At 37.3% G+C, this 16,889-nt stretch overlaps 1 pseudogene; it reads left to right on the forward strand.

The window, feature by feature from the left end:
* Nucleotides 1-8,676: 8,676 nt before the first annotated feature.
* Nucleotides 8,677-16,748, forward strand: LOC103725400 (annotated as a pseudogene).
* Nucleotides 16,749-16,889: the final 141 nt, after the last annotated feature.

Consider the following 16,889-nt stretch of genomic DNA (forward strand, 5'->3'; position numbering starts at 1 on the left):
TTTTTTTGTGGCTATTGTGAATGGGAGGGTTTCCCTGTGCTCTTTCTCTGACTGCTTGTCATTGGTATATAGAAAGGCTATAGACTTTTGTAGGTTAATTTTGTAACCTGCCACTTTACTGAATGTGTTAATAATTTCTAGGAGTTTGCGTGTGGAATTTTTGGCGTCCCTTAGATATATTATCATATCATCTGCAAAAAGGGATAATTTGAGCTCTTCTTTTCCAATTGTTACTCCTTTAATTTCCTGCTCTTGTCTTATTGCTCTTGCAAGAGTTTCAAGTACTATGTTAAAGAGAAGTGGGGATAGTGGGAAGCGTTGTCTGGTTCCTGATTTCAATGGGAATGCTTCCAGTTTTTTTTCCATTTAGAATGATGTTGGCTGTGTGTTTGTTATATATGGCTTTAATTATGTTGAGGTATGTTCCCTCCAGTCCAATTCTCTCTAGAGAATTCTAGCTACTAATACTTTTTCAGATTTTTTCCCATTCTGTGGGCTGCCTCTTCATTTGAATGATGCTGTCTTTTGATGCACAGAAGCTTTGTAGTTTCATGAAGTCCCATTTGTCAGTTGTTGGTCTTAATGCCTGAAGAATCCTGTTCATAAAGTCCTTTCCTGTTTCATTAATTTCAAGCATGTTCTCTACTTTTTCCTGTATCAGATTCAGGGTATCAGGTCTTCTGTTGAAGTCTTTGGTCCATTTATTCAATGTGTATTTTTGGCCTTTTTGTAAAAAAAAAAATCAGGTGGCTGTGATGCTAGAAGGTGCTAGTCATGCTATTTGAAGGGAAAAGTGATGATCAGTCTTATCTAGATGTGAACTCTGTGAGCTACATTAATGATGAGCATGGCAAGATAGGTCCACTACTGTAATAGTGGCATAAATACTATGAGAGTAACCAACAGATTTTAAAAACTGGTTTTAAGGCCCACTCCACAAGATGGGACCCATATCTGGCACCATTATCAAGGCCAAGAACATGTAGCTTGATAGGTCATAGACCCTAGGAGATAGTCTACTACAATTATTCTCCTAAAAGGACATAGTATGAAACTCACTCTTAATGACTTATCATTATGCCCCTAGATTAGTGCATTTCTCAGTCCTCACTAGAAAAGCTTAGTTTTGCAGGAGATGGAGATTAGCACATAGAGACCTACAATTGGTCAACATGCAGAAAATAAGAGACTGTGGAGTGTGCAGCTCTAAATAGGACAGCTATATCATACCTGTTCTCCCAAGGCTCAGGGATCACTGTGGAAGTGTTGGAAGAAACCTGACTGTAAGAACTAGGGGTAGTGGATGGCTACAAAGAAACAGTGATTTCTGAACACAACAGCACAGAGGCACATATGAAATCACAGCAGTTGTGATAGCATGCATAACACCTGTTCAAGCTCAAGCCAGACAAAATCCCAGCACAGAAGGAGAGGTGGGCACAAAGCCACACCACTAGCTGAGGAGCTATTGATGATTGATAGCTGCTGAATGAGAGTGAGTCATTTTTCTTTAAGTGTGTGACACTTGATAGGTTGACCAGGCTCCAGGGGATGGAGCCACACCCAAGAGTATTTAAGGAACATAAATTAGATTAAATGGGTTTAAAAAATGAGATTGGTGGCAGTAGGGAAGTGGGGGTGGATTTAAGAAGAGATGCTTGGTGAATATGATGAAAATGTATGAAATTCTGAAAGAATTAATAAAATATTGTTTTAAAAAGAGCATGTATTGCTCTTGCAGATGACCCAAGTTCAGTTCCCAGAACCCACATCTGGTAATTCACAATCCCTTGTAACTCCATCTCCAAGGAATTCGTTGCCCTATTCTGGAATTCACAGGCATCTGAACCCAGATGAACACATCCACACACATATACACACATCCATACAATTTTAAAGTACTAAAAAAATCTTTTAAAATTTAAAAAGCACATAAAAATCATTTACCATGATCAGGTTGGCTTCCAGAGAAGCACGGAAGGTTTAATATGCACAAATCAATAAATATTGTAAATTGCATAAAGGGGATGAAGGATAGAAATCACATGGCCATCTTGATAGGATCAATGTAGAAAGGTGACTGCTGGGTGCTCACCCCAAAAGAAGCATCTATATAAATCCCCAGAAGACTAAGAAAATATCATGTAAGAGGGAGCAGAAAGAATATGAGAGATGGAAGATGGGTAGGAGTGCTGTGCAATGCTGTCCTCTGAACCTGACACGGCTATTGCACACATGAAATTACACCAGTTGTGGTTACCTGCACAAGACCTGCATGAGATAAAGACAGTTAAAAATTCCAGTGTGAATGGGAGAGGGGCTCATGAGGATCCACCCCCTAGCTGAGGAGCTATTGATAGTTGATGGCTGCTAGGAGAGTGGAAGTCTAAAGGTGCGGTTGCTGGTAGGTTGTCCATGTTCATGCAGGCAGCACTAACTGGACTGAGTGACTTACTAAAAAAAGAAGAGAGGTGGGAGTTGGCAGTGGATATGATCAAGATACATTTTATACATCTATAAGATTCTCCAAGAATAAAGATATTAATTTTTGTTAAATGGAGCTATAGTTTTTATTTAGCTAAATAATTAGTATGTTAATAATTTATTAGCTAATAGTTTAATTATTGTTATTTGTGTGGTATTTTGCTGTTCTTTGTGTATGTCTTCAAGGACTAGTTTCTTTGTGTTTTTTATTTTAATAAGTACTTTTTTAATTTTTAAAATTTATTTTTTATTGAATTTTTGCTATTTTCATACAATATAGTTTGATGACATTTAGATCTTAATGAACTATTATATATATATATATATTTAATAAACTATATATGACCTATAAAGTATGATTTGTGTTTCCCAGTGTTCTTTAATGTGGTTCTATCCATTGGATCCACCAAGAGACACAGCTGTCTCTCCCCTTCCTAGCAGCCATCAAATGCCAGAAGTTCCTCGGGTTGGGTTGGGATTTCTTACCCCCTTCCTCATGTCTGTGCTGGAATTTTGTCTGATTTGAGCTTGCATAGGACTTGTGCATGCTGTTACCGTTGCTGTGAATCTTTGTATTTCCTTTTCTATTTTTATTCTCATACTTAACTTACTTCAACAGCTCTATCTATAATTTTTTATTGTTCTCACATGTTATATACAACTACCTTATTACTTCCCATTTTATCTAAGATTAAATTTCTTTTTACTATAAGTCGCTGCTGAAAATGGGATGTTAATGTTTTACTGCTTTTTATCATTTAGGGGCATGATGGGATGGCTGGCTGTGCTTGCTTTTTTTTTTTTTTTCGGTGAACTTAACACAATCTCGGGTCACCTGGAAAAAGCAACCTCAGTTGAGGAAATGTCTCTATCAGACTGGCCTGTGGGCGTTTTCTTAATTGTTAATTGATGTAGGAGTTTTCAGCTCACTGTGGGCCATGGCATCCCTTGACAGGTGGCCCTTAGTTGTATAAGAAAAGTAGCTGAATTAGCCAGGGGTGCAAGCCAGTGAACAGTGTTCCTCTATTGTTCTCGGCTTGAGCTCTTGTCTCCAGATTCCTGCCTTGAGTTCCTGCCCTGACTTCCTTCAATGATGGACTATCACTTGGAAGTGTAAGATGGAATAAACACTTTCCCTCCCCAAGTTGTGCTTGGTCAGAGTGCTTTACCATAACACTAGAAAGCAAGCTAGGATACTTCTTTAGTTAGGCAAATTTTAGTTAAATATCTCTGGGCTTCTGATAGTCTCTTAAAACAGAGTCATATTTTCTACACCCAGAGAGATAGTATATCCCATTTTCATGGTGGAAATTCAGAAGGAGGGACTGAGGTTATAGGCTTTGAGTCTATTTTCTAATCCATCCTAAAATTAACCTTTAAACATTTTTTACTTCTTTTCTCTATAGCAGTCATTTCTATTGTGCTCCTGTTGATAGTGGAAGGGAAGCTACCACTGTAGTTAGGTACCCCCCAAACTTGGGGATATGAATGATAATTTCTGTGATGTTTATGTCTCACAAGTTGGCTCCTGATAGTTGAGTTTAACAAGTGGAAAGTCATACTGTACCATGATGGTTTGTTTCTGAATGAATTCTGTTTCTTTCCTGTGTTTTCATTTAATATATTTTGACATTCAAATGAACATTTTCATCAAGTTTTTGCTATTTTTCACTGTTTGTTAAACATCAGAGAAATTATTCTCCAGAAATTTTTGGTTATGCAGTTCTTTCCATTCCTCAGCCATCGCCGGATTTCAACAATATATGAGAGAAATTATCATAGTATTTTCAAACAATTATCGTAATATTTGTAGGGACAGGAAATCTGGGGAAGAAGTATTGTTTAAATATAGCTTTTTATCGAATTTTATGTTTTTTTTTTTGCAGGTCGAGCTCATGCTTGAAAATTTCCTTCACTCTAAGGCTGTCCCAGAATAGAAAAATCCTTCAAATTATCTTGCTTATCAAGTCAACAGATTTATCAATGTGCTATTTGTAGTTCAGCACTCCAAAAGGTCAAGGCCTTGTAGAAACTAAAGTATATGATGAGGATAATGCTTGGAGAATGGAGAGAACACCTTTAAAAAGAGACATTACAAGGCTGGACATAGTAGCACACACCTTTAATCCCAGCACTTGGGAGGCAGAGGCAGGCAGATCTCTGTGAGATCCAGGCCAGCTGGGGCTACAAGAAAAACTCATCTCAAAGAGAGAGAGAGAGAGAGAGAGAGAGAGAGAGAGAGAGAGCTTACAGTGTCATGTCATCATATCATTCATGTCATATTATAGAGCCCTGCATAGCCTTGTTGCACAAAGAGGATTGTCTGCATTCCAAGCTTTATTTTTTCCAATGTATATTTTTATTGAATTTTTTGTACATTTCATACAATACATCTTAATCATATTTAGAACTCTGTCCCTAATTGCTCCCTTCATAAACTTCCCACAGGATTTCATGTATTCTGTCATATATGTCAAGGCCCACTGAGTCAGGTTTGTGTCCCCAGATGCCCCTCAGTGTGAGTTCATCCACTGGAGCCTGGTTAGCCTATTTAGTGTCACAAAATTTAAGAATATCAGCTCTCCCTCACCTAGCAGTGATCAGCTACCAATAATGCTTCCTCACCTACGATTAGGGCCTCCTTTCCATTTCTGAAGTTCTATGCTGGGTATTTTTCTGACTTGAGTTTTCATGGGTCTTGGGCATGCTGTCACCATCACCAGCTTTATTTTTCTCCCAGTCCCAGCCTTAGCTGTTACCATCATTCATTAATAGGCTGCTGCTGCTAAGATGGAATAAGGGTGGCTGACATAAGACTGTTAAAACAAAAACTAAAAGGAAAATCAATCACTAGTGTTGTGGGAATTGGAAGCACTGGAGAAGGGAATGTAACAAAGCTGGAGTGCTCCCAAAGTCCTGCCAGCCCTCTGGCACTAAAGCCTCTCTGCACATTGATATTACATGCAAAGTCTTACCAACTGTGAAATTAATATGTCTATCTCATAATATCACTTTTTCCCCCAAGGAGGACCACAATAATAGATGTAAGTTTTAAAAACTCTCTAAACAAATCCAACTAAGCTCAAAGCCGAAGCCCATGATTCAGAAACACATAGTGCTTTTCAGCACTATTTTTTTTAAAGGGGATAAGAGAGAATTTATTCTGGAGCCAAATATGAGTGACTATGGCCTGGGAACACAAATTCAGATTACCCCAAATTCCATGTTCCACTGTGGAAGTAATTGCATGAAGTTTTTATAGTAATAGAATAAAGAAGAGTCATAAATCATGGCATTTTTCAAATACGTTGGTGGGTACATTCCATACACCATTGGCAGGTCACAACAAAGCAGGGGAAATTCTACTATAGGGGTCAGATGGTATCTGATGACATCCTTAGCCTTTTGATTGGTGGGCCCTGGTGGTTTGTTAATAAATATCTTTCAAAAAGGATTATTATCTCTTAGTCATGGGATATTAAGTCAGAAACAGAGGTGGTCAAGGAAACGGCTATTTAGGGGCTAAATATAGGCTGAGATAAATGGCAATCAGGCTCTGAACCTGCAACATTCCAGACTCTCCACAATCTACAGAGCTCTAATTAGTTAATCAGCCTTGCAGAAGAAAGTCCAGATTGAAGATACAAGGTTTTTCTGGGAACTCTCATTCATAGGTCCCCCTGTTGACCAAGCATCACCTTTCGTTTATGCAGGGGCCATATATTTTATATTCCCATGTTTCTAAGAAGACATAGTCCTAGAATCTGATTTACGTGAGGCTCAGGTGTAGGCAGGACAGCAATCTTTAGGAGAGAGGACTTGTTGGTAAAACAAATAAGGAAGAAACTCTTGGATCATAGTAAAACTCTTAGCCATCGTGATCTGGATCTGACTTTTTTCTTTTCTTATCCTCTGTATCTGACATAACATTTGCATGTGATATAAAATAGAATTATTATACTTAAAATTAATAATCAAGAATGTTGTTTAGCCTAATGGAGTAAATATAACTGATTAAGGAAACACATTAAAAAAACAAGATTGATGTTTTCCCCTATATTTACAGTTATCTGTACTCTATAAACTTATTTATATTTGGAGTATTTAAAACAAATCTGTTATTTTCTGGTCTTTTGGTTTTTCTTTAGATCAGTTAGACCTTACAGCTATAACCTATGGATTGGCTAGCTCTAACTCTAGTGGATCTTGTCTATGAATAATGACTTCATCTGTCTTATTATATTGGTATCATACCAGGTTTAATTTGGAAAAATAAATGAAACATATTATAGAAGAAATTACAGAACAATATAATATTCTTCAAACTTATTCTAATAAGACTGTTTTATTTACATACCAAATATTAATAACATTAATAGAAACAAGATATCAAACCTGTTAGAAAATCAGAATTTTATAGGCCTTGAAGGCATAACCAACTACTCCTTTTTATTTTGACGATTAGAAATGAAAATGGGACTCTAGAAGTCATTGTAGTATTGTCCGTTTTCTCTTATTAGTAAAATATAGATATTGCTCAGTTATTTTTATCCTGGCTAATTGTACTATATAGGACACCTTAGATTTTCATTTAATCAAGGAATATCAGTAAAGCATAAAATATCATGGATATTGTTGTTATTAGAGAGTGATGTCTTTTGTATACTTTGAATAAGAAGAATTAACCCTTTTGTTTGGATATCTCTATCTTGAGAAAATAGTGTTGCAGCTCTTCCAAGGGATCTGATTCCCTCTTCTGGCTTCTGTAGGCATTGCATGCACAGATGTAGTAACACATACAGGCAAAACACACATAGCTGTAAACAATTTTTTAAAAAAGAAAAAAATATTTTGAGATTCCTTGTCTTTTTTCTCTTTCTGAACTTTACTAGTAGAAATATTATTATTGTCACTGAGCAAATGACTCGCTTCACACTCAAATGAACTATGCTTTCCCTGTGTGATGTATTTCAAGGCACTTCTCCCTTTCCTGTCCACAAATAAAGTGTATCTTAGGTCCTGTACACATAGTTCCTGTTCTGCTGTGATTGAGTTATCAAGGATGTGTAGCTTATGAGTGCTCTGTGAGTAAAAATTGGGGATAACAGAACTCACTACTGATTTATTGCTCTTCACAAGGAAATTAAGATGGCTTAAAGGGTTAAATTATGAAAGAAACCATAGGCCATAGCATAGTTATGCAGAAACACTATGAGACCATGGAGTTAGCTTTTCACTGAAGTTAGATATTAGTTTAATGAAAAACTAGATTACTGTGAATATGGAAAGTGCTTATTGTCCACATGACATAAAACTGCCTATAGCAAGATTCTGAAGAGAAATTGCCCTGGATCACTTACTTTGCTGAGAGGCACATGCTTTGTAATGTTGATTCATTTCATAAGGTGAATGTCTTATAGAGTGAAATGGAGTGATGTAATTAATTCAGGACATCAGTGCAGATAGAGATACCCTGGAAAAATTTGAACCTAATGTCTTTTTTTTTTTTGTCTTTTTTTGAGACAGGGTCTCCCTGCTTAGAACTCACCATGTAGACCAGGATGGCCTCAAACTCACTGAGATCTGCCTGCCTCTGCCTCCTGAGTGCTGGGATAAAAGGCATGCGCCACCATGCCCCTAACCTAATGTCTTTAATGCTCATGCTATGTTTGTTAAGCAAACTTTTGATTATGATTGGCCATCCTTAAGAGCTATGTCTATAGAGAGAATTTAATGAAAGTTAGTTTATTTGACACATGCTTATTGTCTGTGTTGCAACTGTTAAAAAGAATTGTGAAACAAGGACTGGAGAGATAGCTCACCAGTTAAGAACACCAGCTTCTCTTGTAGAGGACCTGGGTTCAGTTTCCAGCAACCCACATCGCAGCTAACAACCATCCATAACTCCAGTTACAGGGGGTACAATGCTTTCTCCTGATCTCTGCAGGTCTGCAGGCATGAAGTGTACTTACATACACGTGGGCAAGACACTTATAAACATAAAATAAAAATAAATAATAAAATAAAAAATTGGGAAATGTTTCATATACTGATACCAAATGACCTGTCTGATATATTTACTGAAGAAAGCAAGATACATGTTTGTTATATACTTCATGGCTAAGATCCCTGTAATAAAAGACAGGTCAAAAAGAGAAAGGACTCATACATTTAATGTAAGTTTTATATGACATGAAGCCTTCAATGGGAAATGAAGATCAAATAAACAGGTACAGTTGTGTGTTTTGTGCTTTTTGATGGCCTCTTTGAATTCCATTATTGGACTGAAATATATTAGCTTGTTCCTTATTGATTATCATGTAGATATCTGAACTTAGTCACTTGTAGTTTCAAACAATGCTATAGTGAACATCCTATATGTGTATATGTTAATTTTCTCAAATGTGACCATAAGATTCTGAATGAATGCGCTGATAGCCCGAAGGGAGAGGAGGAAATGTGATGACAAGCTTGCAAGGAAATGGAGTTTATAAAACGTGGCAATCGATTACATACCATACCTGAGGGAGAGGGAAATATTTCCAGTTTCTAGTAGACCACATGTGCTTGACATATATTTTCTGAATATAACTACAAGACTAGTTAAATTTTTTTAAATATAAATTATGAGTTCTAGTAAAAGGAGCCATTCTCACACTGACAGTTGCTTTGGTTGTCACCACCTCTTACCTTTGGCATTCTTGCATGATCTGTGGGTTGATAGTATACAGACCAACAGTCAATGGCAGTTATTGAGAAACCCACTTTGAGATGCCATAGAATTTCTGTATTTCACATTATGGGCAGTGCAGAGGTTAATAAATAATTTGCAAGTCTGATTGTGACATGCCAGTGTTCTTAAGCAGAGAAAGTGTTGTATGAATCAGAAAAAATATACTATTTAGGTTTCTGCTTAATTTCAAGGTTAATGATATTTAGGAAAATTGAAATTTGTAGTAGGTAATGCTGTTAATCAGTGGTTAGAAGATTTGCTGCTTTCTGCATCTGTTTGTACCATGGAATATTTCTGTATCTTGTCTCCATTTACAAACTCAGATTTGTTTCTTCTCAGAGTTCCCTGAAAATCTCCTTTCCTCTCCAATTAAGCTATGATTTAAAGGCATGATAAAATTATAATTAAGCTGGCGTTGACCCCCACACAATAAACACTCAGAATCTCAGTATATACTTAATTTATGATACAGTTTTACAACATTAGTGATTGATATAATCAAATCACCATACTACCTGTGATAAGTGTATTGAGGAAAATTTGCAACTATAAACTTAAAAATTGCTGAGAGACTTGTTTCATGTTTATTGTGACTCTTTATATTCAGTAATCAGAAACAACCTGATTAGCACTGGTTAGTGTAAACTTGCCTGTTAGCACCCAAAATAAGTTACTCAGTCTTCTTGCTCTCTCTCATATGTGTGTGTGTGTGTGTGTGTGTGTATATCTATGTGTGCGTATGTGTATGTGTATGCGTGTGTGTATGTCTATGTATGTGTGTGCATGTGTGTATCTGTGTGTATGTGTGTGTATATGTGTGTATATCTGTGTGTATGTGTGTGTATATGTGTGTGTATGTGTGTATATGTGTGTATGTATGTGTGTATGAGTGTGTGCATGAGTATGGAGGCCAGAAGCCAGCATATGTGTGTGTGTGTGTGTGTGGTTTTGGCATCAAAGTATAAAATTTCTACTTGAGTGGTTTTTATTAACCTTACTTAAGCCTTTTGAAATGATTTAATTTAGACATAGAAAGTCAGATTTAATCTTATGAAAAATTGTCCTCTGGAACCTCATGGTACTTTGCCTGCTATTTAAGTAGAAATGTAAATGCTTGATATTTTTATAGGCAAGTCTTATGGCTCAGGATAGTTCTTATTATATAAAACTTGAAAAGAACAAGTTTGAGTCCAGTCTGGGCTTCAGAATGAAACCCCTGTCTCAAAAATAAAAGCAAAAGTTAAAAAAAAAAGCAAAAGAAAAGAAAACTTCCAAACCAACCCCCCCCAAAACCAGCATGACATAAAATCAAATTCAACATGAGAAAATATTGAATAAAAAAACAGGATTGCCTTATACCTCTTGCTGTACTGTTTAGGAAATTAAGCATTTAATATGCCTAGAAACCTCAAAACAGTTCATCAAAAAACATTATCAAAGCCTCGTCAACTGGCTTAGTCCCTTTCTCTCTTTTCTTTTCTCCTTGCCTTTAATAGCCACCATAAATTCATTCTTCAGTGGCCACATCACCAAGGGCCTGCTGCCCACACTAAGACTGGCCCGTGCCTCATACATGCAGTTCGAGTTTGAGGAGGCAACAAGAAGTTCTGGGTCCTGAGACTGGACCTGGGGAATTTCTCCTGGGGCTCTGAGTGTTGTACTCAAAAAATAAGGATCGTTGTTGTTGTCTACAATGCATCCAATAATGAGCTGGTCTGAACCAAGACCCTGGTGAAGAATTGCATGGTGCTCATTGACAGCACACTGTACCAACAATGGTATGAGTCCCACCATGCACTGCCCCTGGGCCACAAGAAAAGGACCAACCTGACTCCTGAAGAGGAAGAGATTTTCAACAAAAAAAGATCAAAAAAATTCAAAAGAAATATGGTGAAAGGAAAAAGAATGCCCAAATCAGCAGTCTTCTGGAGGAGTAGTTCCAGCAGGGCAAGCTTCTTCTCTGCATTGCATCAAGACTGGGCCAGTGTGGTAGAGCAGATGGCTATGTGCTGGAGGGCAAGGAGCTGGTGGAGTTCTACCTGAAGAAGATCAGAGCCCAGAACAGCAAATGAGTCATCTTAGCTCCTATAATAAAGGTATTTATTCTGTGTTAAAAAAGAAAAAGAATATATTTCAGGCATGTAAAAAAAGTATAAAATCTTGCCAATACTGAACCACTATAGTTTGTTGTGCTGGTAGTTGTTGTGGTTATAAGGGTTTAAAGCTGGAGGGGGACCATTGATTGATTTTTCTCCCTTAGCACCTTGCATAGGTCCTCCAGAACTATGAGAGCTAGTCTGCAGGAGGGAGGCTTCTAGGTCAGTTCCAGCTCCATTGTTCCAAGTCCTGTGTCAAAAGTATGTCCTGTCTTCAGCAATAGGGACTTATTTTTCAAGTTTCGGGAGGTAATCAAGGGCTACGCCAATAGCTTGTGTTACTTTGGGAATCTCTTGGACTACCCTGACCAACAACTAGAAGGGAGGTTTCTCCTGTCCGGCACTGTGTTTCTTGTTATATAGCCTTCAGGTACACACATGTACTCGTGTTCAGATACTGTATGTGTATTTCCCAGTAGGGTTTTGAGCTAATGAATTTCCCTTTGGTTTTTCACACCACCTAAGCTTTATTTATCTCTCCACTCACTCTTCCTGTCTAACTTCCCTCCTCCTCTTTCTTACCCACCTTTCTTGAACTCCATCTTCCCTTTTACCTCCTGTTTCCTTGTACACTCTTCCCTCATCCCTTCTTAGCTGAATACTCTAATTTTTCCCCATTTCCTTTCTGCAGCATCTGTTTCCTACTACCCCTTCTCCTGGGCTCTTTCTTTCCCTTTACCTCCGAAGTTCCTTTCCATTTTCCTTGCTTTTGTGGTTACATCAGGATATATACTCACATATAAGGATTTGGTACTAAAATTAACAGATGAGAGAGAACATACATTGATTGTTTTTCTGAGCCATGTGTGTTACTTCACAGCATAACAGTTTCTAGGTGATCAATAGGTATCTAATTGGACTTAAAGCTCTCTCAATGGGAGAGAACTCATGGGTGGCATTGTAAACACAGGCAAATACACATGGAGAGGTCATAGATCCTAGAGAAAACCCTATTTCTGTCATATCTCTACACAAATGAAATTTCTTGCTATATGCTAAGTATGGATCCTTATATTTACCAACAAGTGTACTGCATACCACTATACCACTCATCAAAGAAACATTTTTTTTAACAGATGGAGACTATTACAGAGCTCCACAACTGGTCACACATAGAGGATAAGTTTCTGAGAGATGCTCAGCCCTAAGTGACACATCTGCATTAGAACCTGTACACTTAAGGCTCATGGAACATAGCAGAACAGGGGATAGAGAGATTACTAGTGCATGTCTCAACTCTCACCAGCAAAGCTTCCTCATGCAACAGAGGGAAATTAACACAGAAGACCACAATTGGCCAAAGTGTAGAAAATAAGAGACTGCAGAGTATGTGTCCCTGGATAGGATTCCTATATTAAACCTTACCCACCAGTGGCTCAGGGACCATTGTATAAGAGGGGGCGGAAAGATTGTGAGAGCTAGGGTTGGTGCATGATCATAACGAAACAGTCTTCCAGGCCTCTGGGAACTTGCTCATATGAACTTACAGCAAAGGTGTCAGCATGCACAGGATCCATGCAAACTCAATCAGATAAAAACACAGCATAGAACTGGTGAAATGGGCATCAGGTCCCAACCTTAGCCAAAGAACCGTTGGCAGCTGATTACTGCTGGGAGGGAGAGTTGATCTTCTTTAAGGGAGAGACTCTAGATAGGCTGACTAGTAGATGAACTTGCACATAGGGACATCTGGGTACACAAACTTGACTCGATAGGCTTTAACACATGTGACAGAATACATGAAATATGGTGGGGGACATCCGGAGTGTGGATGGATGAGAGGGAATAACGATAACTATGATGTTTTGTATAAAATGCACAAAAATTCAATTAAAAGATCCAAAATAAAGTATAAAAATATTGGTGCAAATACTATATATACTTTTTCTGTGCATTTTAGGTGATCAACAGGTATATAATTGGACTTAAAGCTCTATCAATGGGAGATAACTCATGTGTGGCATCGTAAACACAGCCAAATACACATGGAGAGGTCATAGACCCTAGAGAAAACCCCATCTAATATATATATATTTTTTTTTTCTGTGCATTTCATACAATACACATTAATCATATTTAGACCCCCTCCTCTATCTGCACCCCTCCCATAGGCTACCCACTGGATTTCATGCATTCTCTCGTATATGTTAAAGCCTATTCTGGAACAACACTACCTTGCTGTGTTGTATTTTATCTTTTCTGTTGTAACACTTGCTTTAGATTCTTTTTAGAACTGAACTATTATGCATGTTTAAAGCTGCCTATTTATACCTTCCCGATGACATTTACCTACATTTTTCCCTTGGAAATATCATTGCAAGCATATTTTACTTCTCCAGTAAATGTTACTTTGTGTATTTTAGTGACACTCTGTGAATTCTCTGACATTTCATTTCAACATCATGTGTTTGTGATTTATTCACACTCATACATTATTTGCTTCATATTTCGTAATTCACTTCTGCATTGTCTTGTGGATGTGCACTTGCTTTGTCCCCAACTGCTTACTAATGCATAGAATGCTGCAATGAATTTCCCCAATAATGCATCTGTCTCTCTTTTTAATGTGGATAAGAATGTGTGTGATTCCTAAAGTCACTGCATCCCTTTAAGAAGGAGGGCATTACTGGGGTAAAGTGAAAACAGTTATAGAAGGTAGTGTATAGAGAAACAGTTAAGTGTTTCTGGAACAAAAATATTCTTGCTTTTTCTGTGTAAATGATACAGATAGGAAGTTCAGAGAGATGAGCAAAGGATTCAGTATGTTGGGAGCATTGACTAATTTTAAGTGAGGGAGTTGATTGCTTTTTCACGTTAAATGCATTGTTCTGATAAGTTCTGTGGTAGATAGCTAGCGGTCTTTGTTAAAATAGAACATGGTAACTCTCGGGTGTCTAGCTTGAGTGATTGATGAGTAATGATACCAGCCAATGTATTAAAGAGTACAAGAGGAGGAGTTAAAATGTGTATGTGTATGGAAAGACGAATTCAGCTGGAGATATCTTGAGTTTGATGTGCATATGAGCCCTACAAGTAGTAATATATAATTAGGAGATGGCTTTATAAGTCTAGTCTTCATAAACAGAAGTCAGGAATAAACAGAGATTTGAAAGTCATCCATTATTAAACAGTTGATTCCTTGGATTAATTTTCGCCTGGAAGCATTTAACTTAAAGCCCATCTGCCTCTTTTCTGCAGCCCACTTCTTCAATCACATGACATTTTTAGGCAGTTTTCCCCAACCAGTTTGACAGTTCAGTACTTGCAATAGCTAAATGTATTCTTCAAATTTGAAGATGTCTTTCTCTCACACATTGTTTATAAAAATGTCAAAATAATATCACTGCTACATGATGGCTAGGGAATTCCATTGTTAGGATGATGCCAACTGGATAAGTGGTTTATAATCACTGTCTTTGATTGCCTGTCTTTAATTCAGCTCTCTATGCTTGACAAAACAATTAAGATTTTAAATAAATTATCTACGGGCTGCCCCTTATTCATATGCTTTTTACGTTGGTTCTGTATGATTTTTCCTTAGAGAAATTATATACCCATTCTTTTAAAAAGTTAAAACTGGTAATATTTCCTATAATTTTATATTTGCAATAGAAATTTTCATGTACATAATAGGACTCACAGTTATAAAGTTTATCTGGACTGACTGTACCCATTATGGAAGGGATTAAGTTCTAAGAAAACTCGTTCAGAAAGAGGAAATGTTGCTATGTTTTTGGGTTTGGGGTAACCCTTGTTTTGAATGAAAGAAATGCAATGCGTGTTCAGATAGTTTCAAATATGTATTGAAAGATATTTGAAATTACTAATAATCTACTATTCAGTGTGGTACTGTTTGTTACCTGTCAGAAAACCTCATAGATTCATGGGATACACTTATGGGGAATGTTGATTCTTTGTAGGAAGAATGTTTCCAGGATTTATCAATCCTTTAACAATTCTATGGTAATTTGTTTAGTGGAGCTCACATCTTCTTTTAACTGTGTTCCTTAGCTCTAGAGCAGCAGATATCAGCCCAGTTGTATTCTTGTCTTTTAGTCTTAGCGAGATGATTATTTGACATATGTATGAGATTATAGATATTATAGGGAACTGGATATGCATATAACTATATATTTGGCTCATTTAAGTAGGAGAGAGAGGGAGAGAGAGAGAGAGAGAGAGAGAGAGAGAGAGAGAACACATGTGAGAAGTGAGAACACAACTTGGTGACTTGGTAAAGTAACCTTTTTCTAGTTTATATAGAAGTAATCACTTGCAAATGTCCACAATTTAACAATTTAATTATTATAGATAAAAATCTATGTGATGGCCATCTCCAGAATAAAACACAGGAGTTTGTCAAATAGTAGCATCTCCCCCGCAGCTTTCTCATTGTGGCCATCCATGTTCTTTTATCCCACTCGTTTCTCACAAACTATGATTTCTAGACCCTCACTTTTCTGCTCACTCTCCTCAGTACAATTGATCATTGTCAGTGTCCTTTTTAAATTGTAACATGCCTAGAAGTGAATGTTATAGTCCATGTATGTTCTGTGAAATCCTTGACTCATTGCTCAGTGGGAATAGTATATGCTAAAGTGCTAGAAAATAGGGAAATAAATGATGGAAAACCAGTATTTCCTCCTAGTTTTTAAAGACAGATACAAAGAATTCAAGGTGAGTATGTACTGTGATATGAATTGTGCTTGCTGTTACCAAGGGCCTGTTGTGGAATTTTGTAAACTGATTATTTACTAATTAGCGTTCAAGTATCTGAACTACTGAATCCATAAGAACAGAATTCATAAGTAGTGTTCTATTTCCATTCTACTTTGTAAAACATTTTTAGTGTTAATTATATCCTATATATTGGTTATAGGTATCAGTATTTCAATATATTCAAGTTTGACAACTTAAATATATTATCTGATGTAGTATCTTTTGTGAAATTTCCTTACATCTTTCCCTGCTTCTCTGGGGATTCAAAGTCACTCCAAATCCGGATGCAATTTTGTTCTGTTCTTTCACCTGGAAGTGATTCCTCTTAATTTGAATTATGTTCGTTTTCTCCTTGTTTATCATACCTACTATGGTTTGAACATGGTTTATGCCCTTCAAGGATCCATTGTGATAACAGGTATGATCCATAGTGTGATGTTGTTAGGAAGTGGTGGAACCTTCGCATAGTGGGGCCTAGCAGGAGATGATTAGACCACCGTGGGAGGAATGAGAGAGCTCACATAAGATCCTTGGTGTGCTACCTAGGGGATTATTATGAAAGGAGCAAGCTTGTCTCATCTGTTCTCTTTCTTTTCTGTTCAGATGTGTTTGTGTTTCAACATGGCCTCTTGCCATTGGTATCCACTATTTTCCATGAGATTCTCACTAGAACTAAGGCACAGGAGACGCCATGCTTTGAGCCACCAAAACTGTAAGCAAAATAAATTTCTGCTCTTGGGGTAAGTCTACAGCGCAGCTCTCCGCGCCGGGACTCCCTAAGCCTCATTCACCCTTCC

Source organism: Nannospalax galili, unplaced genomic scaffold (assembly GCF_000622305.1).
Source record: "Nannospalax galili isolate Female #2095 unplaced genomic scaffold, S.galili_v1.0 scaffold7, whole genome shotgun sequence".
Taxonomy (NCBI): domain Eukaryota; kingdom Metazoa; phylum Chordata; class Mammalia; order Rodentia; family Spalacidae; genus Nannospalax; species Nannospalax galili.